This window comes from Rhipicephalus microplus, chromosome 3 (genome assembly GCF_043290135.1).
Source record: "Rhipicephalus microplus isolate Deutch F79 chromosome 3, USDA_Rmic, whole genome shotgun sequence".
NCBI classification, from domain to species: Eukaryota; Metazoa; Arthropoda; class Arachnida; order Ixodida; family Ixodidae; genus Rhipicephalus; species Rhipicephalus microplus.
In genome coordinates this window covers 61,808,535-61,816,034 of record NC_134702.1, presented here as the reverse complement: position 1 = coordinate 61,816,034, position 7,500 = coordinate 61,808,535, and the positions used below count along the sequence as shown (strand labels likewise).

Here is a 7,500-nt window from a genome sequence, read left to right as displayed (position 1 = left end):
GATGCTTCGTAATATATTATAATGCAATGTTCAATGAACTGGACAAACGATCAGGTAGAGAAGCAATAAAAGTGTCGGCATCGTTGGGATTTGAGCCCACGCCCACGAAGAGACTGGTGCCTTAAACCAGCGCCTCAGACCATTCGGACATGCTACCGATGGGGTGCACTCTTTTATAATACAATATTCAATACATTGAATGAACGACCTTGTAGAGAAGCAATAAAAGTTTTGGCAGTTGTGGGATTCGAACCCACGCCCCCGAAGAGACTGGTGCCTTAAACCAGCGCGTTAGACCGCTCGGCCACGCTACCGATGCTTCGTAATATATTATAATGCAATGTTCAATAAACTGGACAAACGATCAGGTAGAGAAGCAATAAATGTTTCGGCATCGTTGGGACTTGAGCCCAAGCCGCCGAAGAGACTGGTGCCTTAAACCAGCGCCTTAGACCGTTCGGACATGCTACCGATGGGGTATACTCTTTCATAATGCAATATTCAATACATTGGATGAACGACCTTGTAGAGAAGCAAGAAAAGTTTTGGCAGCGGTGGGATTCGAACCCACGCCCCCGAAGAGACTGGTGCCTTAAACCAGCGCCTTAGACCGCTCGGCCACGCTACCGATGCTTCGTAATATATTATAATGCAATGTTCAATGTACTGGAAAAACGATCAGGTAGAGAAGCAATAAAAGTTTCGGCATCGTTGGGATTTGAGCCCACGCCCCGAAGAGACTGGCGCCTTAAACCAGCGCCTTAGACCGTTCGGACCTGCTACTGATGGGGTCCCCTCTATTATAATGCAACATTCAATACATTGGATGAACGACCTTGTAGAGAAGCAATAAAAGTTTTGGCAGCGGTGGTATTTGAACCCACGCCACCGAAGAGACTGGTGCCCTAAACCAGCGCCGTAGACCGCTCGGCCGCGCTACCGATGCTTTGTAATATATTATAATGCAATCTTCAATGAACTGGACAAACGATCAGGTAGAGAAGCAATAAAAGTTTCGGCAGCCTTGGGATTTGATCCCACGCCCCCGAAGAGACTGGTGCCTTACACCAGCGCCTTAGACCGTTCGGACATGCTACCAATGGGGTGCACTCTTATATAATACAATATTCAATACATTGGATGAACGACCTTGTGGAGAAGCAATAAAAGTTTTGGCAGTGGTGGGATTCGAACCCACGCCCCCGAAGAGACTGGTGCCTTAAACCAGTGCCTTAGACCGCTCGACCAAGCTACCGATGCTTCCTAATATATTATAATGCAATGTTCAATGAACTGGACAAACGATCAGGTAGAGAAGCAATAAAAGTTTCGGCATCGTTAGGATTTGAGCCCACGCCCCCGAAGAGACTGGTGCCTTAAACCAGCGCCATAGACCGCTCGGACATGCTTCCGATGGCTGGCACTATTTTATAATGCAATATTCAATACATTGGATCAACGACCTTGTAGAGGAGCAATAAAAGTTTTGGCAGCGGTGGGATTCGAACCCACGCCCCCGAAGAGACTGGTGCCTTAAATCAGCGCCTTAGATCGCTCGGCCACGCTACCGATGCTATGTAATATATTATAATGCAATGTTCAGTGAACTGGACAAACGATCAGGTAGAGAAGCAATAAAAGTTTCGGCAGCCTTGGGATTTGAGCCCACGCCCCCGAAGAGACTGGTGCCTTAAACCAGCGCCATAGACCGCTCGGCCACGCTACCGATGCTTCGTATAATATTATAATGCAATGTTCAATGAACTGGAAAAACGATCAGGTAGAGAAGCAATAAAAGTTTCGGCATCGTTAGGATTTGAGCCCACGCCCCCGAAGAGACTGGTGCCTTAACCCAGCGCCTTAGACCGTTCGGACATGCTACCGATGGCTGGCACTATTTTATATTGCAATATTCAATACATTGGATCAACGACCTTGTACAGGAGCAATAAAAGTTTTGGCAGCGGTGGGATTCGAACCCACGCCCCCGAAGAGACTGGTGCCTTAAACCAGCGCGTTAGACCACTCGGCCACGCTACCTTTTTTTTTCTTTATTTCCGGTAAACTTCACATGCGGGTTGCTACGCTTAATATATTACAATTCACATTGAGCAATACAAAAAACTGGAAAATAACTAAGCCCGTCAAGCATTACTATAACACATCACGTTCTAGAATTCCTTCATGGTCAGTAGGGCTTCTACCCTTTCTACCCATAAAGGTACACATTCATCTGTTCTTACTACCTCGAGAAATCTTGAGATGCTTTCTTTAAAATACTCTTTTGCTGGTCTTCTGTCTGGGTCACAATGAAATCCAGCCATTCTAGAGCGCCATATTCTATGCAAGGCAGTCATCATAATAAAATCGAAAGGTAATCCATCATCATTCTCTATATCCAAATACCTGATCCCGTGAGGATCTAACGGGAACTCTTTTTTGATTGTCCTTTGTAATACGTCCCAAAAATAAACTCCTTCCCAACAGTGCAGAAAAACATGGTCAATAGTTTCCGGTTTCTTACAGATGAGATCCCCAAGGCATATAAAACCCACGCTCCTCTAGGAAGGTTCTTACAGGAAGTGTTCCAGTGTGTAATTTGAAAAAGAACGTTTTCGCACTTGGAGCTGCTGGCATTTTTTTAACTCGTTTAAGTACATTCTGGCCCTTGCGTGCTGTCTATAGCGCTCTGTACAATGGGATGGGGAGCATCGTGTCACATAAATCTTTGTACAGTTTTTTCTTTCCAACAGACCACAGGTAGTCAGTTGAAAACCGAACACACAAAAACCGCACGCTGGCCACAACTTCCTTCATGTATCCTTGCACAGCCCCTGTGGTAACATGAGTGCTCACAACAAACTCGGGCAACAGTCTACTTAGTCTTGTTTGACACACTGTTAGTAGGAAAGGGTCTCTTGTCTCACGAAAAAAGAAAAACCTATTTACTAACTGCTTGATAAACAGATGTCCTAGCCCAAGGCCTCCACACTTCACCCGTCTAAACAAATTCGTGCGACTGCACCTTTCCCAGTTAGAACCCCACACAAATACTGCAAACACCCGATGTAATTTTTGCACATTGACCCGGGAACAGTACAGCACTTGCATCACATACCACAGCTTTGACACAAAAAACCAGTTGCATGCAGTAGCCCTTGCAAACATGGACAGATAGGTTGCATTCCACCTATTCGCTTTCTCTTTAATTTCTTTCGTTTGCTGTGTCCAATATTCATCAGTACTTTTGTATGACTCAAGCGGTACTCCGAGATATTTAACTGGCGTTCTTGTCCATTTAATTGCTGCAAGAAATTCTGGTGTTGAAGGCCAATATCCATGCCAGAAGCCGAGGCATTTACCCCAGTTTATGTGGCTTCCTGTAACTTCGGCGAAAGATTTAGAAACTCTGATTGATTCTACAATACCGCCATAGGTAGTGCTACAAATCGCAACATCATCAGCGTATGCGAGTAGTTTGACCTCTGAAGATTGTACTCTAAACCCATTAATGATGTCATTCTGCAATATCGACTGACATAAAGTTTCAATATAGATGCAAAACAAAAGTGGACTAACAGGGCAACCTTGACGCACTGAGCGCTCGATTCTTATGGGGGGGCCCAATGTCTTGTTGATAATTAGTCTCGTACTACCGTTCCGATATGCCATGGCCACTCCGTCAATAATTATCTTACCAACATTTATGTGCTTCAATACTGCAAACAAAAGAGCGTGGGAAACGCAATCAAACGCTTTCTCCAGATCCAGCTGAAGTATAGCCACACGAGCTTGACTGGTGTCAACACATTCGAGCACGGATCGCATTTTATGAACATTTGTAGCTATTGACCGCCCTTTGATTCCACACGTTTGGTGTGGACCAACGATATCTTTTATAACTGACTGAAGTCTAGCTGCCAAAATTTTCATTAATATTTTGTAGTCTACATTTGTCAGTGCGATTGGCCTGTACGCTGTGACGTGCCTGAGCTTTTCAACCTCGTCTGTTTTCGGAATAAGAACGGTACACGATTCACCAAAGGATGGTGGTAATTTCTTTTCCTGATATGCCTCATTAAATACGCCCGCAAGTATTGAAGACAATTCACTTTTAAAACATTTGTACCACTTGGCACAAAGACCATCTGGTCCTGGAGATTTCCCGGGATTTAACTTATCAATCGCCCGTTCAACTTCAGATGCAGATATAGCTAATTCCAAAGCTTTTTTCACTTCCTCATTCACTTGCGGCATGCGTCCTAAATATTCGTCTTTAAATCTTTCTAGGTTTACCTGTCTACACGCAAAAAGGGTTTCAAAATGACTTGAAAATACGGATAAAATGCTGTCCGTATCGGTTACTTCGTGACCGTCCTTCTCTATTTTTTCGATATGATTCCGTCGAGCGTTCGTTTTCTCCACGCCTAACGCTCTTTTGGTCGGCGTCTCTCCAGCCGCTAATGCCTCAGCCCTAGCACGGACGAGAGCACCGCGGTAGCGTTCCTCGTCAAACAGAGCAAGTTTCCGCTTAATATTGCGTATGTCAATTTTATACTCTCCCGGTTGTTTGCACTCCAAGTCTATTAGTCTTTCCAAAGTCTTTCGGAGTTCTTTTTCATTCTTTTTCCTTTCGTAACTCAATGCGCAAGAACGATCAATAGCTTTTATTTTTATTCGCTGCTTGAACTGTTCCTATTGTTCTGCAAGTTTAACTTCATCATCCATTTTTATTTCATTGATACAGTTCATTACCTGATCTAAGAAATACTCGTCATTGATCAAAGTGGAATTCATCTTCCCCAGCTCCCATGAGAAAGTTCCACCTTTTGTTTTCTCTCCCATATCACATTTAACTAAACAATGATCACTGAAGTGTATTGGGTAGACAGCATATGTCTTACAGTGGGCTATTAATTCAAGCGACACGTAAATGCGATCAAGACGCGCATGGCTATTCCCCTGAAAATGTGTGAAACGCACATCCCGCGTTCCCTCCATACAGCTGCCCACGTCTTCTAACTCGAATTCAGTAACTACGTCCGCTAGCGTCCTACTACTTTTATCGTAAATGGCGCGTCCGTTTGCTCGATCTCGCCCATTGAGGACGCAGTTAAAATCACCCAGTAATACATATTTCCTTTCCAAAGTGAAGTGCTGCTTTAGGCTGGAAAAAAACATTGCTCGCTCCTCGCAAATGGTTGGTGCATAAATACACACTATACGCCACTGACATTCATTGAATACTAAATCACAGGAAACCAATCTACCAGACGGGCAAGAAAAGGTATCTTGCACTACCAGACCCGGTACCTTCTTAATGAACAAAACACAGCCTGCAGAAGTGCCTATTGCTTGAGTTACAATTGCGTAGTAACGCGTCGTGAACCTCAGCACCATGCCCCGGGCCTCCTCCTCACCGTCTACTTTTGTTTCTTGTACAGCTAGCACATCCAGATCATGATCCACAAGTAGCCTGTAGACTTGGCTCTGTTTCCGCTTGGCGGCGAGACCTCGAACATTTAACGTTGCCACTCTAAGTTTCGGTGCAACAGCCATGTCTACACAGTGAAGAAGTTAGCCCGGGGCATGGTGCTTACCTTCGGCGTCTAGCATAGAGCTAGACATCTTCGGAGCCTCCAGGTGGACCCGTGCCACTGGAGGACAAAGGTGGCCAGTGATTGTCCGATATCGGGTTGGGACGCAGCCTTGTGCTGCTGCGTCTGAACGAAGTCGCCTTCGCAGGTGGCCCCTCTTCTTGCTTTTCGCTGGACGCCTCACGCCGTCCTGCAGACTGCTCGCGGGGTCTTTTGCTTGGCGCCCCACCACTGATACTCTCGCACGACACCGGAAGTTCGGTTAATTCCACCGGCTCAGGCTCCTTCGATGAAGAGCTTGTGAAGCCTTCTTCGGTTTGGCCGGCTGGCTCTTGAGTAACCACCTCCCCAGATGCTATGTCTGCTTTGGCTGTTGGTTCATCACCACCAGTCGGTGTAACTGTACCTGTTGAAGGTTCAGGGTTCACCGCGTCACCTGCGCCTTTCGCCGCGTCTTCAGCCTCGGTCACGTCCATCACCAACTCTGCTGTGTCGTCACCTTCGGCTGATCCGATAGCCGATGCGTACGTGCGCATGCACGCATCTTCGCTGTGGCCGTACCGCCGACAACGCGAGCATCGGGGTACCTTACACTCTCTTCTAACATGGCCGGTACCTTGGCAGCGCAGACACTGCATTGGCCGACCAGGTGCAACCACAAGTGCCAGTTCACCAGCCACCCTGATTTGATGGGGGAGATCTTCAACCTTCACGCCACTCTTGAGCTTAAGAAGCACAGTCCGTGTGGTTGAACCCTTGTCGCTGACACCTTGAACACGCCAATGCTCCCTTGTGACTTGTACGACCTTCCCATAAGCCGCCAACGCCGTTCGCACGTCTTCATCGTTGACGCCGTACAGCAGCCAATGAAGATGCAGCCGCACCTGCTGATCCTGGGGGTCTACGATGATGCAGCGTCGGCCCTTGACTTTCAACTCCTTCACATCCAGCAAGCGTTTCGTAGCATCCGCGTTGTTCATGGTGACTGCCCAGACATGATTTATCTGGTAGGCCCCCAGTGCCAACACCTCCGGCAGCAGTCCTGTAGGTCCGAGCGCGTCTCGGAAATCTTCGACTCGATACGGTCTGCCGCGCACATCACCATGTAAAAACACGGTGTTTTGCGCGACGCGTCCCTTGGGCAGTGGTGGCAAAATAATCTCATATCCTGCGTCTTGGTCTTCGGTCATCCTGTTACCGCGGCTAGTATGTGCCGCAAACGCCGCTCCTACGGAGCACATGATTCTTGCGTCTGACGCGCGTGAGAGCCGACGAAAGAATGACTCGGCCACGCTACCGATGCTTCGTAATATATTATAATGCAATGTTCAATAAACTGGACAAACGATCAGGTAGAGAAGCAATAAAAGTTGCGGCAGCCTTGGGATTTGATCCCACGCCCCCGAAGAGACTGGTGCCTTAAACCAGCGCCTTAGACCGTTCGGACATGCTACCAATGGGGTGCACTCTTATATAATACAATATTCAATACATTGGATGAACGACCTTGTGGAGAAGCAATAAAAGTTTTGGCAGCGGTGGGATTCGAACCCACGCCCCCGAAGAGACTGGTGCCTTAAACCAGCGCCTTAGACCGCTCGACCAAGCTACCGATGCTTCCTAATATATTATAATGCAATGTTCAATGAACTGGACAAACGATCAGGTAGAGAAGCAATAAAAGTTTCGGCATCGTTAGGATTTGAGCCCACGCCCCCGAAGAGACTGGTGCCTTAAACCAGCGCCTTACACCGTTCGGACATGCTACCGATGGCTGGCACTATTTTTAATGCAATATTCAATACATTGGATTAACGACCTTGTAGAGAAGCAATAAGAGTTTTGGCAGCGGTGGGATTCGAACCCACGCCCCCGAAGAGACTGGTGCCTTAAACCAGCGCCT

General features: G+C 47.0%; 5 non-coding genes across 5 annotated transcripts in view; all 5 read right to left on the bottom strand.

Moving 5' to 3' along the window:
• Window positions 1-546: 546 nt before the first annotated feature.
• Window positions 547-628, bottom strand: TRNAL-AAG (transfer RNA leucine (anticodon AAG)). Its single transcript has one exon. It is a non-coding gene; the product is annotated as a tRNA-Leu (tRNA).
• Window positions 629-1,487: 859 nt separating this feature from the next.
• Window positions 1,488-1,569, bottom strand: TRNAL-AAG (transfer RNA leucine (anticodon AAG)). Its single transcript has one exon. It is a non-coding gene; the product is annotated as a tRNA-Leu (tRNA).
• A 389-nt stretch (window positions 1,570-1,958) lies between these two features.
• Window positions 1,959-2,040, bottom strand: TRNAL-AAG (transfer RNA leucine (anticodon AAG)). Its single transcript has one exon. It is a non-coding gene; the product is annotated as a tRNA-Leu (tRNA).
• Window positions 2,041-7,127: 5,087 nt separating this feature from the next.
• TRNAL-AAG (transfer RNA leucine (anticodon AAG)) lies at window positions 7,128-7,209 on the bottom strand. The gene has a single exon. It is a non-coding gene; the product is annotated as a tRNA-Leu (tRNA).
• A 231-nt stretch (window positions 7,210-7,440) lies between these two features.
• The window catches only part of TRNAL-AAG (transfer RNA leucine (anticodon AAG)), an 82-nt gene continuing 22 nt past the window's right edge, over window positions 7,441-7,500 (bottom strand). The window contains exon 1 of the tRNA in view: window positions 7,441-7,500. This exon is cut by the window's right edge and continues 22 nt beyond it. This is a non-coding gene — a tRNA (tRNA-Leu).